Source organism: Hevea brasiliensis, chromosome 14 (assembly GCF_030052815.1).
Source record: "Hevea brasiliensis isolate MT/VB/25A 57/8 chromosome 14, ASM3005281v1, whole genome shotgun sequence".
Lineage (NCBI taxonomy): Eukaryota > Viridiplantae > Streptophyta > Magnoliopsida > Malpighiales > Euphorbiaceae > Hevea > Hevea brasiliensis.
Window position 1 is genome coordinate 10,308,733 of NC_079506.1, and position 22,928 is coordinate 10,331,660.

General features: G+C 30.0%; 1 pseudogene; it reads right to left on the bottom strand.

Moving 5' to 3' along the window:
- Nucleotides 1-21,221: 21,221 nt before the first annotated feature.
- On the bottom strand, nucleotides 21,222-21,990 carry LOC131172701 (nicotinamidase 1-like; annotated as a pseudogene).
- Between the last annotated feature and the right edge of the window lie 938 nt (nucleotides 21,991-22,928).

Here is a 22,928-nt window from a genome sequence, read left to right on the forward strand (position 1 = left end):
GTCCGGGTCTGTGAATTTCCGGCCAGACATACCCGTTACCGGAAAAGTCTCCGAATTGGATCGAGGTTTTGGCTAACCCCCCATTGTCAGACGTCCCGAGCGCGTCCCCGAAGTCGGAATCGGCAAAGGTAAACCCGAACCTTGCTTTTTCGTAATTTTCTAGTGCTTAAATAGGATTAAAAATCCATAAAATATTCGTGATAGCTTAGAAAATTATGATTCTTTTTTGCAATAGCTTAGTAATATTACTAAGGACCGCGAGGCAAAGTTTTAGAATTTTTAGAGCTTATTTGGGCAATTTTTGCAAAAATGGTCAATTATAAGGACTAAATTGAAATTTTACATATTGTGATGGATGATTGATTTGATGGGCCCAGGAGAGGCTGTGTGATATGATTGAGCTGTGGATATATGGATTGTAAATATAGATGTGTGTTTTGAGCCATTTTGCAGGTTGGGTAGGTCCTAGGTATAGGGGAGACTCTGCCGGATTTTCGGTACGACTTAGGACGTATTGGTCTTTTTCTTTGTGTGTATTGAGTTAAATTTATTAAATGATTGTAATAAAATTGTCAGGTGAGCCGGGACAGCCTTCTTCCTCCGCTCAGCCGCCTCAGTGACCACCGTCAAGTCTGTGAGTAAAATATTAATTTTAATTGTAATTTCGATATTATTATATGTTCAGCATGTCCATGCATCACTTATATGCATATTTTTATGTAGTTAAACTCTATGCACGATTTATGTTGCATTGATAACTGTTAACGTGCCATGGGTGTTGTTGTGATAATTTGCAGCAGTGTGCGTGCGTTGGCGTGTGTGTGATGTGGTGTGGACTATGGATAGGACGGGTAGTCACGGCTTGAGTTCTTCGCTGGGACCCGATCCTTCGGGGGGTAGTCACGGCTTGAGTTCTTCGCTGGGACCCCCGATTTGGTTTATTAAGCGAAAGTCCGGCTTGAGTTCTTCGGCACCAGTTGGATTTAAGAGAGTCAGATAGGGATCACCCCATATATTATGATTGATGCTACAGGGTGCGTGAGTGCTCCAAATTACCTTTTTGATGTTATGATGTGAAAATGTTGTTGATGTTGCATTTCACTCTACAGGTTGCATTAGTTCTAGATAGTTATAGAGATTATGGTTAAAATTGATATTTTACTCTCTGAGTCGAACGCTCACTCCTGTTCAAAAATTTTTCCAGGCCACAGGAAGATATTTTTGAGATTAACCTGCTTTCTTCCTCGCAGGTCGATTACTAATGTTTGTATAAACTTGTTAAATCTTTGAATTTTCGCATGTGTTAGAAATGTTTATTTGATTTGGGTCTGTAAACTAAATTACTATTTTGGACCTGTAAACTTAATATTCTATGCATGTTGATAGATTGGATAAGGGAGCTGAGCTCCTGTAACACCCCAAGATTATAAATTTTATTATTTATGAGTATTTTTGATACTTTAATTTTATTTAAATTTTAGGAATTTTTTTTAGATTTTTTCGGATTTTAAAAATCGGGTTCGATTTTCCGAAAATATAAACTTTGATGAATTTTAAAAATTAATTTAAAGACCACGTGGCAAAACTAAAAATATATTTTGAGTCTACGTATTTTTCTGAGTTTTATGGAATTTTTTTCGGAATTTTTGGACCTCGTTTTCGGTCCCGAGGCAGAGTAAAAATTCAAAATTTTGTATTTCGAATCGAACCGGCCGAATCGAACCGGACCGGATCGGACCGGTCGAATCGGACCGGTCTTCTTCTCTTTTTCTCCTCCCTCACGCGCGCGATGGCCCTCTCCCTTTTCTCTCTCGTTTCTCTCTCCTCCCCACCCCCAACCGCCGGCCACCACCGCCCACCCACGGCTGGCGCCGCCCAATGGCCAGTGGCCACGCCCGAACGGCCGGAAAAACGCGCTCGAAACGCCCCCCTGCGCGCGCGCCGCTTCGACTTCCCCGGCCAAATCCGGCGGATCCGGCCACCAATTGGACCGGGTCTTGTGTCCAAAATCATCTACTCGGCGAGAGCTTTCCATAAACACCAAGAACGCCGAAATCCATCGAGCGGATTGTCCGATTTTTGCTCGAGAAGATTTTAGCCCATTTCGACTTTTGGGCTAGATTTCTCGAAAACCGTGAATCCCTCGATTATTCCGTGGCTACCAGCTCGGTACACTCGTTGAGAGCTTCGCAACGACATAAATTTCGAATTTTTCCGACACCGTTTTTCGGTGGGTCCCACGGAACTTCGCAGTGTTTTTCCGAGCATTTAATGAGCTTAGAAAATTCTGAAAAATTTATGTACTAACCCCCGTGTTATGGGCTTCGTGTAGGTATCCTCGATTCGGAAATTCGATTGACCGGTTCGCAAATTTAGGGCCGCATGCACTGCATCAAAAAGTCTCCGAATTGGACCGAGGTTTTGGCTAGCCCCATTGTCGACGCCTCGAAAGGCGTCCCTAAGTCGGAATCGGCAAAGGTAAACCCGAACCTTGCTTTTTCGTAATTTTCTAGTGCTTAAATAGGATTAAAAATCCATAAAATATTCGTGGTAGCTTAGAAAATTTTGATTCTTTTTGCAATAGCTTAGTAATATTGCTAAGGACCGCGGGGCAAAGTTTTATAATTTTTAGAGCTTGTTTGGGCAGTTTTTGCAAAAATGATCAATAATAAGGACTAAATTGAAATTTGGCGTATTGTGATGGATAACTGATTTGATGGGCCCAGGAGGGGCTGTGTGATATGATTGAACTGTGGATATATGGATTGTGAGTATAGAAGTGTGTTTTGAACCCTTTTGCAGGTTAGGTAGGTCCTAGGTATAGGGGAGACTCACGGATTTTCGCACGACTTAGGACGTAATTGGTCTTTTCTTTGTTTGTATTGAGTCGATTGTATTAAATAAATGTAATATGATTGTCGGTGAGCCGATGACCTTCTTCCTCCGCCCAGCCGCCACAGTGATTGTCGTCAAGTCTGTGAGTAAAATATTAATTTTAATTGTAATTTTGATATTATTATATGTTCAACATGCCCATGCATCACTTATATGCATATATTTATGTAGTTAAACTCTAGGCACGATTTATGTCGCATTCATAACTGTTAACGTGCCATGAGTGTTGTTGTGGTAATTTGGAGCAGTGTGCGTGCGTTGGCGTGCGTGTGATGTGGTGCGGACTATGGATAGGACGGGTAGTCACGGCTTGAGTTCTTCGCTGGGACCCGATCCTTCGAGGGGTAGTCACGGCTTGAGTTCTTCGCTGGGACCCTCGATTTGGTTTATTAAGCGAAAGTCCGGCTTGAGTTCTTCGCTGGCACCAGGTTGGATTTAAGAGAGCTGTATAGGGGATAAGCTCCCATATGTTATGATTGATGCTACAGGGTGCGTGAGTGCTCCAAATTACCTTTTTGATGCTATGATGTGAATTTATTGCTGATGTTGCATTTCATTCCACAGGTTGCATGAGTTTTAGATAGTTATAGAGATTATGGTTAAAATTGATATTTTACTCTCTGAGTTGAACGCTCACTCCTGTTCAAAAATTTTTACAGGCCACAGGAGGATATTTTTGAGGTTAACCTGCTTTCTCCCTCGCAGGTCAATTATTACTGTTTGTATAAACTTGTGAAACCTTAGAATTTCCGCATGTGTTAGAAATATTTATTTGATTTGGGTCTGTAAACAAAATTATTATTTTGGAACCTGTAAACTAAACATGCTATGCATGCTTGATGGATTGGATGAGGGAGCTGAGCTCCCATTTATTTTTATGTTGATGAGTATGTGGAGGGTGAGCTGAGCTCCCCAATTGACTATATTGTGTTTACAGGTTGGGTGAGTCGAAAACTCCCCGTTGGTAAGTCCATTTTATGGCCGGACTCTGTCCGTTTGTTTTCTTGAAATTTGGCCCAAATGGGCTTTAGAGTTGGGTAAATGAATAGTTAAGGCTTACTATGGGCCTCGGGGGCTTTAAGCTGGCCTAGGTCCTAGTGCCGGTCCGGCCCATAGGTTGGGTCTTGACACCCATTTATTTTTATGCTGATGAGTATGTGGAGGGTGAGCTGAGCTCCCCAATTGAGTATTTATTGTGTTTACAGGTCGGGTGAGTCGAAAACTCCCCGTTGGAAAGTCCATTTTATGGTCGGACTTTGTCCGTTTGGTTTCTTGAATTTGGGCCCAAATGGGCCTTAGAGTTGGGTTAATGAACAGTTAGGCTTACTACGGGCCTCGGGGGCTTTAGGCTGACCCAGGTCCTAATGCCGGTCCGGCCTATAGGTTGGGTCGTGACATAAACGTAGTTGTTAAATTTTAAAAATAAAAAACATTAAATAATTATTTAATAATTATAATTTTTAAAGACTCGTTTATATATATATATATATATATTAAATTATTATTTTATATAAGATATCTTATCATTGTAACGGATAATTGCTCGCTTCTATATCGTCTGGCCAAATCGGACTGCTCGTGGTTGAAGTGTCCCGGGGCCTTAAGGTCTTTTTTGTCGTTGCTCAAGCCTTCTCGGTCCTTGAAAGAGAAACGGTTTGAAAATATTCAGTCTCCGAATTATGAATTTATAAAAAAGATATAATGTTTTTGCTTTTGGTGGCCCACCAAGCATGATTTTTTTTTTAAGTGATGAAAATTTGTTTAAAATATTTTACACGTTAAACCATTTTGAAAAGTATTTCCTTTTAACATTTTATGTACGTGTGGTCATGGATAATCAATTTCATCATTAATTTGAATATCAATTCTCAAAAATAATTTGATAATCTAATATTGTTATAATATCATTGAAAATTATATTATATAAAATTAATAAAATAAAATATACTCACATGCTGTGCAATATTTTAATTAATATATTTATTAGAAAACTTTATAATTATACGAGGAAAAAAATATAAGCGAAATGTATTTAGTGGTTCTTTTATTATTGTTATATATATATAACCTTTAAAGTTATATTTTTATTTCATTAGGCATAAAATTTTTATTCTCTTTGTTTTTAAATTAACATAATAATAAAGTATTTATTAAACAAGAATTATATTTGATATGATTCACCCTAAAATCTAAACTTTAAAAATTCGAGTTAGTCTATGCCTATTATCGATTTAATAAGAATTAAGTTTTATTATAAGATAGAGCCGAATAGAGATTTATGAGTTATCAATCTTTATTTGAAAAGAATCGGTAAGACTATACAAGCATGATTATTTGAATTCTTAATAAATAAGTAATTAAAAATTGAAATAACATAAATAAAACAACTATCTTAGAATATCACGAGGACGATTCTCATAAAAAATCACATTAGCAGCACTATTCTACAATGTAATTCTAAAAATTACGTCAAAATATTGCCCATCATCATATAAAAAGGCCTTAGGTACATCCTTTTTCAATACACAATTAAAATATTGTTTCATCACTATCTCAATATATTATTTGATTGGAATGACTGTTGGATAGCCGCTGACCTCACCTTTCCTTGGCTTCAGGTTATCCAAAAATCTATTATCCATCATCTGGTTATACAGAAAATTACGGCAACATTAATATTTATATATTTTATTTTTTTTTTTTTCTCCTTATCATTAACATTCTTTTTATATTATAGTAAAGTAATAAATTTTAATAATTAAATTGAAAAATGAGCCTTGAGAATGAAAAGGATTATAAAAAATAAAATTAGATTTTAATCCAAACTGAAATTGATTATTATGTTTAAATTTATGATTATTTTCAGGAGTCATGACTTTTTGATAAGATTTTGTGATTTTGTTAATCTTGTTGTGTGTGTGTATAATATATATAGAATTTTTTAGCTAGATTGTATTTTTGTGGTATTAAAATTTATAATATATATTATTATTATTATTATTATAAAGCTACAATTTTTAACAATTAAATTCTAGGATAGGTTGATATGTTTGAAATTGTAATGTATATTACTAATATTAGTAGTACTTATATAGCCTTTAAGCTGAATATGGACGCTTGGAAAATTATATATATTCCTAGTTAATATCGCAACTAAATAAAAAAAAAAAAAAAAAAAAAAAGTGAACCGAGAAATGAGATGGCTGGCTGGTCCGGTTAGGACGTGGTTCAGAAGAGCTTGTCCCATAGTTCAAGCACAATGGCGCAGCACCTAGTCGCCCCTGCTACTATGACTATGTACGCCATTTACTTCATTGGTCCATTATATGAATGGTTTTTGTCTGTCAACTGAGGTCTTGGCCTTTTTGGGAGTTAAATATTGATGGGATTTCCTCTGTTTAGAAGAACTGTTGTAGCAAATTCTAATGTGGTGAACAGCGGGGCGGTACTACGTTGTCGGCAGGCCTCAGAAGTTTTCAAAATTACAATTTTATCCATAAACTTTAATAATTTTTTTTAAATTACTGTTTACTCTTAAAAGTTTCAAAATTAAAATTTTAAGTGTAAATTATATTTATATTTATATATATATATATATATATATATATATTGTTTGCCCCTTAAAATTTTTAAATTTAATTCAATAAAAAAAATTCAATTTTGATTTGAACATGTGAAATTTTAATTTTATTTTAAATCTAAATAAAATCGTAACAAATAAAGTTTAAGTATTAGTATGTAATTAAATTAATAATTTATCAAGTATTTGCATTATAAAAACTCAAAATTTATTTTTTTTTAAATATTTTGTGTATGAAAAAATTTTTATAGTCTTCCGTATTTTTGAAGCGTGTCAAAAGTTTTTTTTTTAAGTAAATAAATTATAAGTGAATTAATTTTAATTATTGATTGTAACAAATTTTAAATAAGTTACCATGATTAACAGTTATATATAATGAATAATCCATCATATTATATTGATTTTATCAAGTTATCTCTTCAAAGGTCTAAACACCTTTGTGTTAATCAGGGTGTTTTGTGAATTAAAACATTATAAATTATTTTAATTTAATATAATAATTGAAGATATATTATTTACTTGACAGATTTAAATTTGAATTCTCACTTTTTTTAATTTTTTATTAAAAAAAAGGTTAAAATGTATTAATTAATTAATTAATATTTTTTATTTATTATCGATTTACTTCATTGATTATTCAAATTTCTTATAAATAGATGTGACAAAAGAATGAGATTATTTTGATTTGAATTACTTCGTGCCCTTTTTCAATGAATTTACTTTTTCAAATTAATTTAAAAGTGTCAATTTAATTTCATCAACCTCGACCAACGACCCTGCTTTTTGGCATGCAAGCAAAAAAAGAAAACTTTGCACTAAGAAAAGTTATATTATGAAATTGTCATTCCTTGTAAGTGTATTATATAAAATGATAAGTTAATAAAAATTAATTATATAAGTAATTTAATTATTAAAATATAGAAATGTATTAAGAAGAAATGAATGTATTGAAAATAATAAATAATGGTAAAATTGAAAAATAATGACTAATATTCATTAAATTGAAAAATAATGAAAAAGGCCATGGCTTTCATCACACAAAAAAAACACTTTTTGATCACAAGTATGATTGAACATCAAAGTCGTTGCTCAGATTTTTGATAATGGGAAGAATCCCCCTTTTGGATATACAAACACACACAATCGCTATTTATTATATTCGGGGTATCATTACATCAGTTGGGGGGCCGCTGCTGACTCATTACCGCGCGCTTTTTATGTGGATGGAAAGGTTAGATCATGGGCCTTTTTGGTATATATTAGTATATCAACACTCGTGTTGTTTAAAATTTTAATAAATAGAAATTAAAATTTTAAATAGTAAAATAAAATATTTAAATTAAATGAAAAAATAATTAAAAAGGTAAAAAAAAAAGTGACATACTAAAAAAATTTAATATATATAATGTAAAATTTGAAAAGGAAATTTTTATTTTTAATAATAAAATAAAAACACCAATAATGGAAAACCACAACATTGATAAGATCATCAATATTTGGAACAATGAATTTCATTTTATTAAAATAAAATTATTTTAATGAAAATAATAATTAAATAATTAAAAAGTAATTAAAATAAAAATAAGAAGTTGAAATTATATATATTGGGGTATGGTTTAGAAAAGGTGAGAGAGCGGCTGAAATAGGAGAAAAAAGAAACCATTTTATTTGATTTAGCACCGAATTCAAGATTCAGTGTTCATCAGTATAATAGTTTTTAAGTTGTTGCATTTTAATTTTAAAGTAGTAATCTAATCTTCACTAATTATTTAGATTTAAATAAATTTTATTTTATTTAATTAGATTCTAATACTACATAAATAGTATAATTAATCAATATTTAATCAATGGAGTTGTATAAATAGATCATTTCTGATTCTTCTCTATTTATTTTTATTCTAACAATAGTATCAGAGCCTCAATGATCTTATGGGTACATGAGAGAAATTTTTAAACACAAAATTGTTAGAGATTGTTGGAGAGAAGTGCTGCGAGAAAAGTTTTGATAAAAAAATATAAAAATGTCGAGAAATGCATCAATAATAAAGAGATTGAAGAGAAGTATTCCAAAATGATCAATAATGTGAAATTGGTGAGAAGTGTACTAAAATTATTAGTTGAAGATAATTGTTTTAACAAATAAAAATTGTCAGTAAGAGAAAAGTGTTTCAACACATAAAATTATTAATTGGAGAGAAGTATTCTAACATATAAATTTATCGGCTGAAGAGAATTGTTTGACCACCCAAAATTAGCAGATGGAAAGAAGTGCTCAAATCGCAAAAAAAGAAAAAAAGTTTTGAGTTCGTATTTGAATGAAGGGAGAGAATGTTAGAATAATTCAAATATGGTTGATTTAGTATTCTTCAATATAATAGTTTTTAAGATTATTACATTTCAATTTTAAAATAATAATCTAATATTGACTAGTTCTTGGGATTTAGATATGATTTTATTTTATTTAGTTAGATTCTAATGCTATATAAATATAAATTGTATAATTAATCAGTCTATAATCAATGAAATTATATAGATAGTTGCTTCCTATTTAATAAGAATGTTGTTTATTTGATGAGTTAGATATTTATTTTTTATTTGTTTAATATTTTATGTTCATTTTATTCTTTTACTAACAAAATAAAAGTTACTCATATTATCTAAAAATTATTATTAACAAAATAAAATAGATTTTAATTTTAACAAAATAACCGCAAAAAATTCCTTCTATTCACCTTCCATCATATATATAAGATGGTAAATAAAAGTAAATTTTGTGGTTTTTTTGTTAAAATTAAAATCTATATTATTTTTAAATTAATTTAATATTTTAATTTATAAATAATGAATGAAATTAGTTAAATAATTTTTTTAAAAAAAGTATTAATTGCAGAAAGTGTAAAATTATTGTATATCTTTAATAATTTAATATAATAAAAATTTAAAGTCTCCAATTTAAGTGATTCAAAATAATTTAAAAACTTAAGACAAATGCCTAAAACCTTATTTTAGAAATCTGGTGCAAATTCTGGATATAAAGGGCTTAGATATTGAATACAAAGTTAGGTAAAATCTAGAAAATTGGGAAAGTGTATGATTAAGTACTCAGGTGTAGTATTTAGTGTTTTGGTCATAACTAGAGATCTAAACATTCAAATTGAGTGATTCAAAATGGTAATTAAAACTAAGATATTGAGAAACGACTTTTATGAAGATTGCTTTAGTAAATTATGACTGAAACTATATTGAAATTGAATTTTACAGTAATGCTTAACTACTGTCCTGAACCTGGAGAAGTTGAGATATATAGTTATCTTAAGAATGTCACTATACGATTTGTTATTGGAGGAAACTAAAATCAGTATTGAGACTTTGAAATTGTGTAATTCAGTGGAGAATAATACCTTGAAGCGAAGGGAAGATTAGATATAAGAAAAGCGACTAAGAAATGTCTACGCACAACTTTGATTTCCTTTTTGCTTTAAAAGTTTAAATATTTATATATGTGTGGTATGACTAATTAATTTCATCATTAATTTGAATATCAAGTTCCAAAAATAATATAATTATCTAATCATGCTTATTATAATGTCCTTAAAATTTATATTATATAAAATAAAATAAACTTACATGACAAACAGAACGATATAAGCCAAATGAATTTAGTGGCTCCTTTATTGTTGTTTTAAAGTTATATTTTATTTAATTACACGGCTCTAGCCAAACCAGGCGCCACAACCTGAGAACCGGACATGTGGCCATCCTTGCTATCTGCACAATCCTTTTAGGAACAGAGGACATGCAACACAATCCAGCTAGAACGTAAACTATGCTAGATTTTCACTGCAGAGCATAATGATATAGAAGAACAGCAAACAAAATAGCGTAACAAACACAATTCTTCAGCATATATGGATGGATCATAACAAAATAGAGAGTAAGAAACAAAACAACTGGAAATAAACATTCCTCAACATTATTACTGATCACACAGCAGGACTGGAGCAAATATTAACATAGAGCACAAGAAACAGATTTCTGTGGCAATATATGGATTACCACAAAACAGCACAAGAAACAAAGCAACAGGAAACAAACATTCTTTAACATTATTCTTTATTACAGAGCAAAACTCGAGTAAAGAAGCAGCTTCACTGGTTGATTTATTAGCACATATATACCTCAACCAGCCGCTTGAACCACAATCTTGAACTCAACTCCAGTGAATTCATCATGCTCTCTGTATAAATGGATGGTGTCACCAACTTTGAGGTCCCAAAAACGAACAAACGCCAACCAGTTCCTGCAAGCAAGAACAGGCCTTGGATGCCCATTTCGGCGAATGGAACACTCGAAGCTCCAGAAGAAGCTTCCGTGGTCCTTGGCTTGGATACACACTCCATGGCTGTCTTCGAAGTTTGGCAAAAGTTTCAAGGCCTCTGTTGGTATTGCTAGTCTTTTAGCAATATCTGTTTTGGTTAGTGGTTTGGAGAAAATGGTAGCCATTGAAGCAGCTTGCCCACGAAATGATTCAACTTCTAGTCTCTTTATATGTATACAACTCCGGAATCCAAAAACATTCATTTACACGGAACCCAAAAACGGACATTGACCTTTTTCTCCCTGTCTAGTTGGCGAGAGATGCAACGTGGAAGGATGGCATTTGCTTCCTAGTTATCCTTTTCTCGTCAAGCGACTTGGGGGAACATTTATATCCTTTTTTAGGTCCAGCGACTAGGGTGAACATTTGTATCCTTTTCTCGTCCAGCGACTAGTAGGGTGAACATTTGTGTCCTTTTCTCGTCCAGCGACTAGGGGGAACATTTGTATCTTTTTCTCGTCCAGCGACTTTCTCGTCCAGCGACTAGGGTGAACATTTGTGTCCTTTTCTCGTCCAGCGACTAGGGGGAACATTTGTATCTTTTTCTCGTCCAGCGACTAGGGTGAACATTTGTGTCCTTTTCTCGTCCAGCGACTAGGGTGAACATTTGTGTCCTTTTCTCGTCCAGCGACTAGGGTGAACATTTGTGTCATTTTCTCGTCCAGCGACTAGGGGGAACATTTGTGTCCTTTTCTCGTCCAGCGACTACGGGGAACATTTGTGTCATTACGTGAGAGGAAGTGGTGGGCCATTATTTCAGAAAAGACAATTACATCAACTTGTTCTTAAAAGACATTGTTATTTTAAAAAAAAAAAAAAAATATTGTTTTTGGTTTTGGTGGGCCATCCAAGCAGAATTTTTTTTTTTTTTACTTTTTTTATATATTGCATATCCCTAACAATTTAATAAGATAAAAATTTGAAGTGGCGAAAATTTTTTAAAAATATTTATACATTAAAACATTTTGAAAAGTATTTCTTTAACATTATACTCTCGCGTCCCATTATAATAAATAATTCAAAAAATTATTCCTCTTTATTTTGTTATTTTAAAAAAATAAAAAAAATTAATAATTATTATTTTTTAATTTTGTCATTATTTATTATTATTTTCGATGCATTCAATTTTTTAATACATTTCAATATTTCAATAATATTACTAAAAATATTTTAATTAATTATTAATATTTTTTTATAAAAATAACGCTACTCAACTATTTTCTTAATTTTTATGCAAAACTCTTAAAAGAGGCTGCTGTAATTGGACGGAGGGAGATGTAAGTGGTTATGAATAATCAACTTCATCATTAATTTGAATATTAATTCTCAAAAATAATTTAATAATCTAATCTTACTTATTAGAATATCATTGAAAATTATATTGCATAAAATGAATAAAATAAAATAAAGCCACACGCTGTGCAATATTTCAATTAATATATTTATGTGAAAATTATTGTTATATGAAACACCTACTCCTTCTTCTGAAGTAGTTTTACAACACCCTACTCCTTTTGAAATTGTAAACCTTCTTTTCTTTTTTTTCTCTTCTCCAAGATAAGTCGGGAGCCTTTACGGTACACATAACTTACTCATGCTATGCCTCTTTCCTCTCTTAGGTACTCTTTGGCTGTGCCCTTTTATAATATTATGCGTATGATAACAGGACCGTTGCATCTAATATTATAACAAAAATATTTCTGATACACAGGATCCTCTAACGAGACAAGTGTAGAGTCTACGTATCTCTAATTACAAAAGTATAATACACGTTCTAAGGTTTTTAGGATTCATATATATATATATATAATTCAGCTTTTAAAATCAAAATCAATTTAATTAACTAGGTAATCATATATTTTTTATTTTAATATATTTATTTTTTGACAAATAGTTAATATTTCATAAATATTAAAAAGATAAGTATAGATTTATAAAAATTTTTTATATATTATATTACTGGAATATTTTTATAGAAAATTTAAAAATGTTAATAAAATTTATGTAAATATAATTTAATAAATGTTAAAGTTTTATTTTAAATAAGTAAAAATTAATTATTTTTATTTATTTATTTATATTAATAGGTGTTATATTTAATTATTATTAATTAATTTATATATATTTAATTAATTTTAATGACTCACTGATTGAACAATTGGCTATTGATTAAACCATCATTCACTCGGTTTTTTTGTTGAATCAACTTCTAACATAGGTTTAATAACACTGCTGTGATTTCTATTATGTGCCCCGATAACTAGAAGATTTTGGAATTTTGCAATCCGATAACTGAGGATGGCAATTTATTAGCAATTAAGTTTGATTTATGAGATTTGAGCTAAATCTTTATTAAAATTAAATCAATCCTTTCATTTTTAAAGATAGTGGAAAAGGGAGGGATCTAAGGGGCTTAATTTCATCCACCTTCCAGGTCAAGTATTCAACCAAATCTAATTAGAGAACATACAAATGGGTTTCATAAAATTGTAATTACTAAATATTATTTTAAAATTTAATAATAAAATTACTTATATAATTAATTTTTATTAACTTATAATTTCATTTAATATACTTACATGAATTCACAATTTCATAATATAATTTTTCTTAGTACAAAGTTTTATTTTTTGCCTACATGCCAAAATGCAGTGTCGTTAATGGGGGTTGACGAAAATACAGCAGCTGGCGGCAAAGCCGCCCTAGTCAAAGGACGAGACGAAGCTCAAAGTAGCATTGGATTCTAAGAGTGAATATATATATATATATATATATATATATATATATATATATATATATATATATATATATATATATTCAAAGTAGCATTGGACTCTATATATATATATATATATATAGAGAGAGAGAGAGAGAGAGAGAGAGAGAGAGAGAGAAAGAGAGAGAGTGAAGATACACTCCATGGCTGTATCCCAAGTCTGGCAAAAGCTTTAAGGCTTCTGTTGGTAACCCGCGTTGGATTCTAAGATGAAATTCAAATACAAAAGTGAAATCATTTTCCCAATCAACCGAGAATTTGATAACTCGAGAGAAATTTGATGACAAGTGAGTTCAGCATGCCATGGAAAGAAAGAAATTTTCTACGCAAAGAGAAAACTCCATTTCTTCAGCTGGCCCGTCCGCTTGGGACATGGTTTGACACGTGTTATGCAATCCTCAGCCTTACCGTCCATCCAAATCCTTATATAAACTCAAAGTAATATTAGCATAATAATTTCATATATTAGATTATATCAGATAGATAAATTACTTTGATGATTCAATAACTTAACGTTAGAGGAATGTAGCAATAGTATCATACTCAGTTGTCAAGCTTATTAAAAAAAAAAAAATTGGAATGCCTAATATTAGCTTCTTTAAAATATACCTTAATTTTAAAATTTGAAAAAAAATATAGTATGGTACTTATAAAGAAACAGTGTCAACTCTTTTCATTTTAGGATAATAATATTTTTAATACTCAACAATGATTTAGATTTTACTTCATCTGGTAAAAATTATATAAAAAATTTTTTAAGAGCTAATCAAAATTAGACAAAAATAGATTGAAAAAGTTAAAAATGGAACTATAAACCATAATATTAAAGAACTAAATTAAAATATTCAATTGAATGAGAATTAAATTAAAAATTCAACTATATTTAATTTGATTTCATGTTATGGTAAAAATAAAAATAGAATCAGACCTAAACTTTTGGAATTAAAAATATTAATTTAATTTTAAATTATTTTTTATATTGTGTTTTTAAAATTTTATTATTTTACTAATAATTTCGAACAGAATTCGTTGAAAGATGCTAGAATTGAAATTGATCAAATTAATTTTTGTTTTTAATAAAGTTTTGTTAAAATTTTAAGGATTTTAATTATAAATAAAAAAAATTAAGACAAAAAGCTGTGAAATGTTGGAATACGCAACCCTGCATGCACATCTTATTAATGGGTATAAAAGAAGAGAAAAATAAATTCACTTCTAAATTAAAAAAAAAAAAAAAAAAAAAAAAGCCTAGTGCGTCCTCAGTTTTTAAAACGTCTCGTCTAACACTTGGATTCTCAAAAAAAAAAAAATTAAGAAAATCTTACAATATTCCTACCAAGCCTGTGTGAACTAAATGCGCTGACGTGTTAAAATAATGCTCTGGATCGATAGCCCAATAATTTCTTGCAAAGAATTAACTCTTAATTCTCTCTTTTTCTTCTTCTTCTTCTTCTTCTTCTTCTTTTTTTTTTTTTTCTAGAATGTAACTGTCGAGCTCTGGGTGTGATCCTGATCTAGTACTTGGTATCGCAGCAGTTATTGACAACTTTGTTGCTCTGTATTGTTGAGTTTGTGGGTGTAATATATATTTTAAGACGTGACGAACTATTATCTTTAAGGTATTAATTATTTTTATTAAATTATTATAAAATTATTATAATATACCTCTAAAATATAATAAAACTTGAAATTAAGATAATCTTACAGTACTCCTACCAAAGCCCGTGCGAAATAAATGCGCTGACATGTTAAAATAATGCTGTGGATCGATAGCCCAATAATTTCTTGCAAAGAATTAACTCTTAATTCTTTCTTCTTCTCCTTTTTTTTTTTTTTAAATAAAAATAAGATAATCATTTTATTTTATACACATACATGTCAAGTGTCATAATATATATATATATGTATATATGTATATATATATATAATTCTATACACATTTCATTCTTGTCATTCATTCACTTTCTTATATTTTAACATTATATAAATTCTTTCTCTTTATATCATCTAACATACAAGCTATTTATAACAATCCCTCACTTAGCTTGTATTGTTAGATCCCATTATTTCATGCATAATGAAAAGTATATTTTGATTTAAATTTTTCCTTAATATAAGTATTTTAAAGTTTTAAAGAAATCACAGTGACCTTAGTTTAAACATAGATTCCTATTAAACAGAATTGAAAATACTATACACACGAATCAATTACTTCGACTTAAAAAAGTTCATCAAAATTTTAGTACAAATATGGCCTCGTGTTACCTCCTGTTTTCATGAACATTTACAAAAGTTGTTCTTACTTTTGTTGAAGCGAGATTCCTATTAAATAGAATCAGAAATACTACACACACGAATCAATTAATTCGACTTAAAAAGTTCACCAAAATTTTAGCACAAATATGATATTGTGCTACCTTCTATTTTCATGAATATTTACAAAAGTTGTTCTCACTTTTGTTGAAGCGACACCACTTCTTATGCTCATATAGATGAAATTTCCTTTATAATAATATTAACTTAATTAAGAATATAAATACTCATCCTTATTTCATTAACTTAGTACACTAAGTACTTAATTACAATATTTACTAATAACTTGTTGTTACCATTTAAACTTTGCTCAGTAATAATAATATAAAGTAGGATTTCCATTAATATTAAATTTAATGGAATATTTTTAATCCTAATACAGCACATGTATTTTTTATCATATCCGTCGAGAGCCCTTTTGTAAATGAATCTGTCAAATTATTGTAAGATTTGATATAAGTAATAGCAATAATTTTATCAGAGATTAATTATTTCACATACTCATGTCTTAAGCTAATATGTCTAAACTTTCCATTATAAATTTTATTATAAGCTCTAGACATTGTTGCTTGACTATCACAATGTAAGGAAACAACGGGTATCGGTTGTGGCCACAACTTGATATCCAGTAAAAAATTTCTCAGCCATTCTGCCTCCTTACCAGCGGCTGCAAGAGCTATAAATTCTGATTCTATTGTAGAATGAGTTATACAAGTTTGTTTCTTTAATGCCCAAGAAATAGCACGTCCTCCTAAGGTAAAAATTCAACCGGAAGTTAATTGATTATTATTAATACTAATTATCCAATTAGTATATGTATAACCTTTTAATACAATTGGAACTTTATTATAAAATAAATCAAAGTTTATAGTTCTTTTTAAATAACCAATAACTCTTGAAATTACTTTCCAATGTTTAATACTAGGCTTACTAGTATATCTTGATAATTTACATACTGCAAAAGCAATATTAGGTCTAGTGCAGTGCATAGTATACATTAAACTACCAATAGTACTACCATACTCAATTTGAGCAGTTGCCCTACAAGAATTTTCAGTTAATTTAGAAGAAACATGATATGGAGTTTTTGCTTCTTTGATTTTTAAATGACTAAATTTATTCAATATTTTCTTGATATAATGAGATTGACAAAGAGCAAAATCCCCACTATGTTTTTTTACTTTGATACCTAAGATTATATCTACCTCTTTTAAATCTTTCATTTAAATTTTAAAATTAGATACTTTTTTGTATCATTCACACCTTCCATATTTGTTTCAATTACAAGCATGTCCTCAACATAAAGATAAATTATCACACCAAAATCATCAGTAAACTTAGAATAAATACATTTATCAGCACTATTATGTTTAAAGTCATATTTCAAAATTGTTGAATCAAACTTCTCATGCCATTGCTTAGGTGCTTGTTTTAAACCATATAAAGATTTAATTAATTTACAAACTTTTCTTTCATTCCCTAGTAGAATAAAACCTTCAAGTTACTTCATATATGCTTCATCTTCTAAATCACCATTTAGAAAGGCTGTTTAAACATCCATTTAATGTACATATAAATTATATATTGATGCTGAAGATAAAAGTACTCTAATAGATGTTGGTCTGGCCACTGGTGTATATATGTCAAAGTAGTCAATTCCCTCTTTTTGTTTAAAACCCTTTGCAACCAATCTAGCTTTAAAGTTTGAATCGATCCATCTGTATTATATTTTCTTCTGAAAACCTATTTACATCCTATTGGTTTGGAATAAGGTGAAAAATCAACTAGAACCCATGTTTTATTAAATGATAATAAATTTATTTCATCATTGATTGCTTCCTTCAAAAAAGTCACATCTCTTGAAGCGATTGCCTCTTGGAACGTTTTAGGATCATCTTCTACATTTAACAAAATTGGTATTTTGTTAAGTACAACTGACCTATTGCCTTCTACAAGGAAAACAATAGCTTGAAAAGATATGAAATTTGGATGTAAATTCTTTTCTTTTCTAACACGTTGACTTCTTCTAATTTCATTAAAAGAATCTAACTTTCTTTTGTTGCTGGAAGCCGATTCAAAATTAATATTAATACTATAATCATTGCCTTGATTTGAACTAATCATGGGCTCATGTATAGAATCATTATGAAATTTATTTTCAATAAATTCAACATCTATAGATTCTATAATTACATTAGAGTCTAAATTCAAAATTCTATATGCTTTGAAATTTTCGGCATAACCAACAAAAACTCATTTCAAAGCTCTACGATCTAATTTAGTCTTTTTAGGATCTGAAACTCTATAATATGCTAAAATAACCCCATACTCTTAGATAGTTCAAGTTAGATTTTCTATTTTTCCATAATTCATATGGTGAAACCATAAATTTTTTAGAAGGAATTCTATTATGTAAATGACAAGCAGTAAGTAAAGCTTATTCTTGCAAATTTGTTAGCAAATTAGAATTCATAAGTATAGAATTAAGCATATCTACTAAAGTTCTATTCTTTCTTTCTGCCAACCTATTTTGTTGTTGTGTATATGGTGCATTGGTTTGATGTATAATTCCATTTTCTTCACAAAATGAAGAAAATTCAATGGGAAAGTACTCACCACCTTTGTCACTTCTTAAAATTTTTATCTTTTTTCCTTTTTGATTCTCAACTTCAAATTTATAAATTTGAAATATGTGGAATGCTTGATCTTCATTTTTCATTAAATAAACATAAGTATATTTAGAGAAATCATCTATGAAAGTTATAAAATACATATTTCCTACTTTAGTTAATATTTCATTTAATTCACAAACATCAAAATGAACAAGTTCTAATAACTTAGAAGATCTTTCAAGTTTTGGAAAAGATTTTTTAACCATTTTTGTTTGTATACAAATTTCATAAGATTTTTTATTGTCATCTATATATGAAATTAAACCATGTTTGGCCATAAATTTTAAAGATCTAAAACTAATATGTGCTAAAAGATCATGCCACAAAGATAAAAATAACTCATTGGTATAAACAGAAATATTCATATTATTATTAATACTGAGTTTAAACATTCTATCACATGAGTAACCCTTTCCCACAAATAGTCCATTTATGGACACAATTATTTTATCAGACTCCAAAATAGCCTTATACAATAAACTAACAGACACAAGATTTTTTTTTTTTTATTTCTGGCACATGTAGTATATTTACTAATAATAGCTTCTTTCCAGAAGTGAAGTTTAATTCAACACTTCCTTTTTCCACCACTTTAGTAGAATTATGATTGCCCATTAAAACTTTCTGTCCATCTACAACTTTATAATTTTGAAATTGAGTCTTGTCATTGCAAACATGAACACTAGCTCCAGAATCATACCACCAATCATTAGATTTGGTTATTGTAGCTATATTGAGTTTTATTACCATTCTAATATGCAAATCCGATATCATTGCAATCAATTTAGTAGTTTGTTCAACTATATTTGCTTTATTGGAATTCTAAGCACTATTATTCATATTTTCTTTCTTATGTTTCTTTAGAAACCTGTGTTCACATTTGTAATGCCCTTTCTTGCCACAATTGTAACAAGTTCTTCGTTTATTTGATTTGTTGTTGCTGCCATAACTAGTACTGTTGCTTTCTACTTCAGAAAACTTTATTTTATTTTCAAAAATTTTCTTTTGAAAATTCTGACTTCCTTGTACAAAATTAACCTTTGTGGTAGATTCAGATACAAATTTCTTTTTACGATTTCTTGTTTCTTCTTCAATGCGTACGTGTTTCTGAATCTATTCAAGAGAAAAAACTTTTGTAGTATACAGTAATTTCTTCTTATAATCATTCAAACTAAGAGGAAGTTTTGCTATTATTCCTCCTACTTGTAATGATTCAGGAACTATCACTTTCAAATCTTTAAGTTTTGAAACAAGGACATGTAACTCATGGACTTGATCCATAACAGACATATTATCAACCATTTGGAATTCAAAATATTTCATGATGAGAAATTTATCCACACCTTGTTTTTCTGAGTTGTATTTGAACTCCAATAATTTCCAGATTTCCACTGGAGACTTGACAGAAGTAATAGATCATATAGCCTATCTAACAAGTTGTTGAGAATATGATCTTTGCATAACAATTTATATTCTCTACGTTTTTCCCTATCAGCTTTCACTTGTTCAGAATTTTCTGGTGTTGGTGGTGAAATAGCAGGCAGACTTGAATCGAATATATAAGAAATCTTCAATGTAGTAAGTAAGAATAGCATCTTGTCTTTCCAGCGAACATAGTTTGTCCCATCAAAACGATCAAATTTCACGAACTCTTGATTCATCACAGAAACAACTTTGAATTCCATTGCGATTAATACCTTAAAATTGTTGAGACAGTGGGTGTAGTATAGGCTTTGAGGCGTGATGAATCACTATCTTTAAGGTATTAATTGCCCCTATTAGATTTCTGTAAGGTTAAGACAATATATCTCCAATATACAACAAAGCCTAAAATTTACAGATAGCAGCTCTTGAAGATTTCCCTTAAGAACTCTTTACACGAACCGAATTTTAGAGAGACTAGAAGAGAATAAGAAGAGGTAGAAATAGTATATAGTTGAATTGAAAAACTAATCCATATTTATAGAGTATAAAAGTCATGACACCTTTTTTAGATAGACACATTTGTCTATCTCCAATAGATATAACTGTTATATAATAGACATGTCTGTTTATTAATAGACACCTATATAAATAGTTGTGACTTTTTATATAGAATAGACATATCTGTTTAATTAAAACTATATATCTTCTAACAGATGTTATATTTGTTTATTTAAAAACGCATCTCTTAACAGTCATAATTGTTTATATATAATAGACATGTTTGTTTATTAACATACATATTTACTTGTTAATAAACATATATGTTCGAAAATTTATTTACGAAAATTAAAATAAGATAATCATTTTATATCACGCACATATGTGCCAAGTGCCATAATAGAATAATATATATATAATTCTATACACATTTCATTCTGACCACTCATTCACTTTCTTATATTTTAACAATATATGAATTCATTATCTCTATACTATCTAATATACAAGCCATTTATAACACATATAACCACCTCATATTCACTCCGTCTTCACAGAGATAGTACAATCTCTAAAATTCTAGAACAAAATCTCACTTTTGTCATGGCTTTTGTAGTGCCTCTCACCGATCTCTCCTCCTCTCGACCCAACTGTATTGCTGGTACATTTATGGCTGTCATGAGACTAAGGCAAAAAAGAAGCCAGAGATAGCGAGTCTATAGTGTAAGAAATACTTATGATCTTATTATTTTTTATCCAATCTACAAACAAATTGGAGCCATCTTTCTTAGTGCGACCCGGAAACCCATTGATGCAATCCTTGCATTTAAGTGTGATATTAGCTTCAGTGCTCCAACCACTGCAATTCTGCAGATTGCAAAAATGAATACAAAGCAAACATAAGAGAGGAAAAACCCACAAACCATTCAAGTCAATATAGAAGTGAAGCATTTGTTTGTAATGAGTCTTGCCTTATCAATTATAGCAATACAGTGAGGAGGGTGAGGGTGCTCCGGAATGTCAAGATGATAAGAATTAAGAAAAATAAAAACAAGCTATTTCTTGCCATAGAAAGCTCTAGCAAGCCACACCGACTCCTTAACCATCGTAGAAATTTGCTTTTCAGGCTGTTTAGGGGCCTGTAGAACCCAACAAACAAGTAAGATTAAAATCTATGCACCAAACATTATACATAAAATAAAAAAACACATAATGCCAAATTGCCAACGCCAACGGTACATAAACCATTGATGATATTCACAAGAATAAGTCCCATCTTAACATCGCCTTTCAGAAGCAAAGAGTCTTGTTCGATGGGAAGTTCTTGCTTCAACAAATCAATCATATGGGATGCCTCTTATTCTTCTTCGCATAAAAGGTAAACAACAAATCCACAATTTCTAGTTGAGAGATGCTTTTATTGAATAGAGCTACACAAAGATACTTTATACATGGTCCAGAAGCTTTGTTCATTCACAGATGGTAAAATGAGTGAAAAAAGAAGGGTATCTCAGATTTTGATTTTTATTTTTTATCTCTAAAGCAATGAAAGATATTGGTTGTTTATCTTTATTCAATATGATCTCACTGTCAAACTAGTGGCTCATTAACAAAGCCATTGAATAGAATTTTTTTTCTCTTTTTCTTTTTTTGAATATATCTTCCCCCCTGAGTGAAGGCGAAGTGAAAGTTAAAGGAGGGAGAGAGCTTCTTGTTTTTTTTTTTTTTAATTATTTTTAATGCCATGTGATATTTTTTCCTTTTTTTTTTAATTCTTCACGCGCTCAATAGAGTATGTCTTCACGCAAGTTGCTAACTATGATCATAAGAGTATATTCCACTTTATGAAAGTTAACGTGTGAGATTAGATGTTTTAAAAATTAAAGGTGTCACTAGACTTTTTTAGTAAAATTTAAGAATAAATTTTTATATTCAGCTAAAAAAAATATCTACATGCTACGTAAAAAAAAATGTGGGGTCGCCAAATCACTATTCATGGGAAAATTGATTTGGGATTCACTTTGAAGTATATAAAAGCTCTAAAGGTATACACGATGCTCCAGATTTTTTTTTTTATATTTATCATATTGTTATGATTAATAGATAAAAAATATTTATACTAAAAACATACTTAATTTTATTTTATAATAATGTAAAATATTAGGATAGATTTCAATAATTGTTTTTAAACTTTAGGAGTTACAATAAAAATGTCTTTGAATATAAAAATGTAACATATAACTTTATTAAACTTTGAAATTTTGCAACATAAAATCTTTCTAACTAGGGATGGTAACGAGTAGGATATTCGTGAAAATCACCATATCCGAACCTGAATCCGATTAATATTATTAAAATCTGAACCCGTCCTGAACCTGATTAAAATTTATT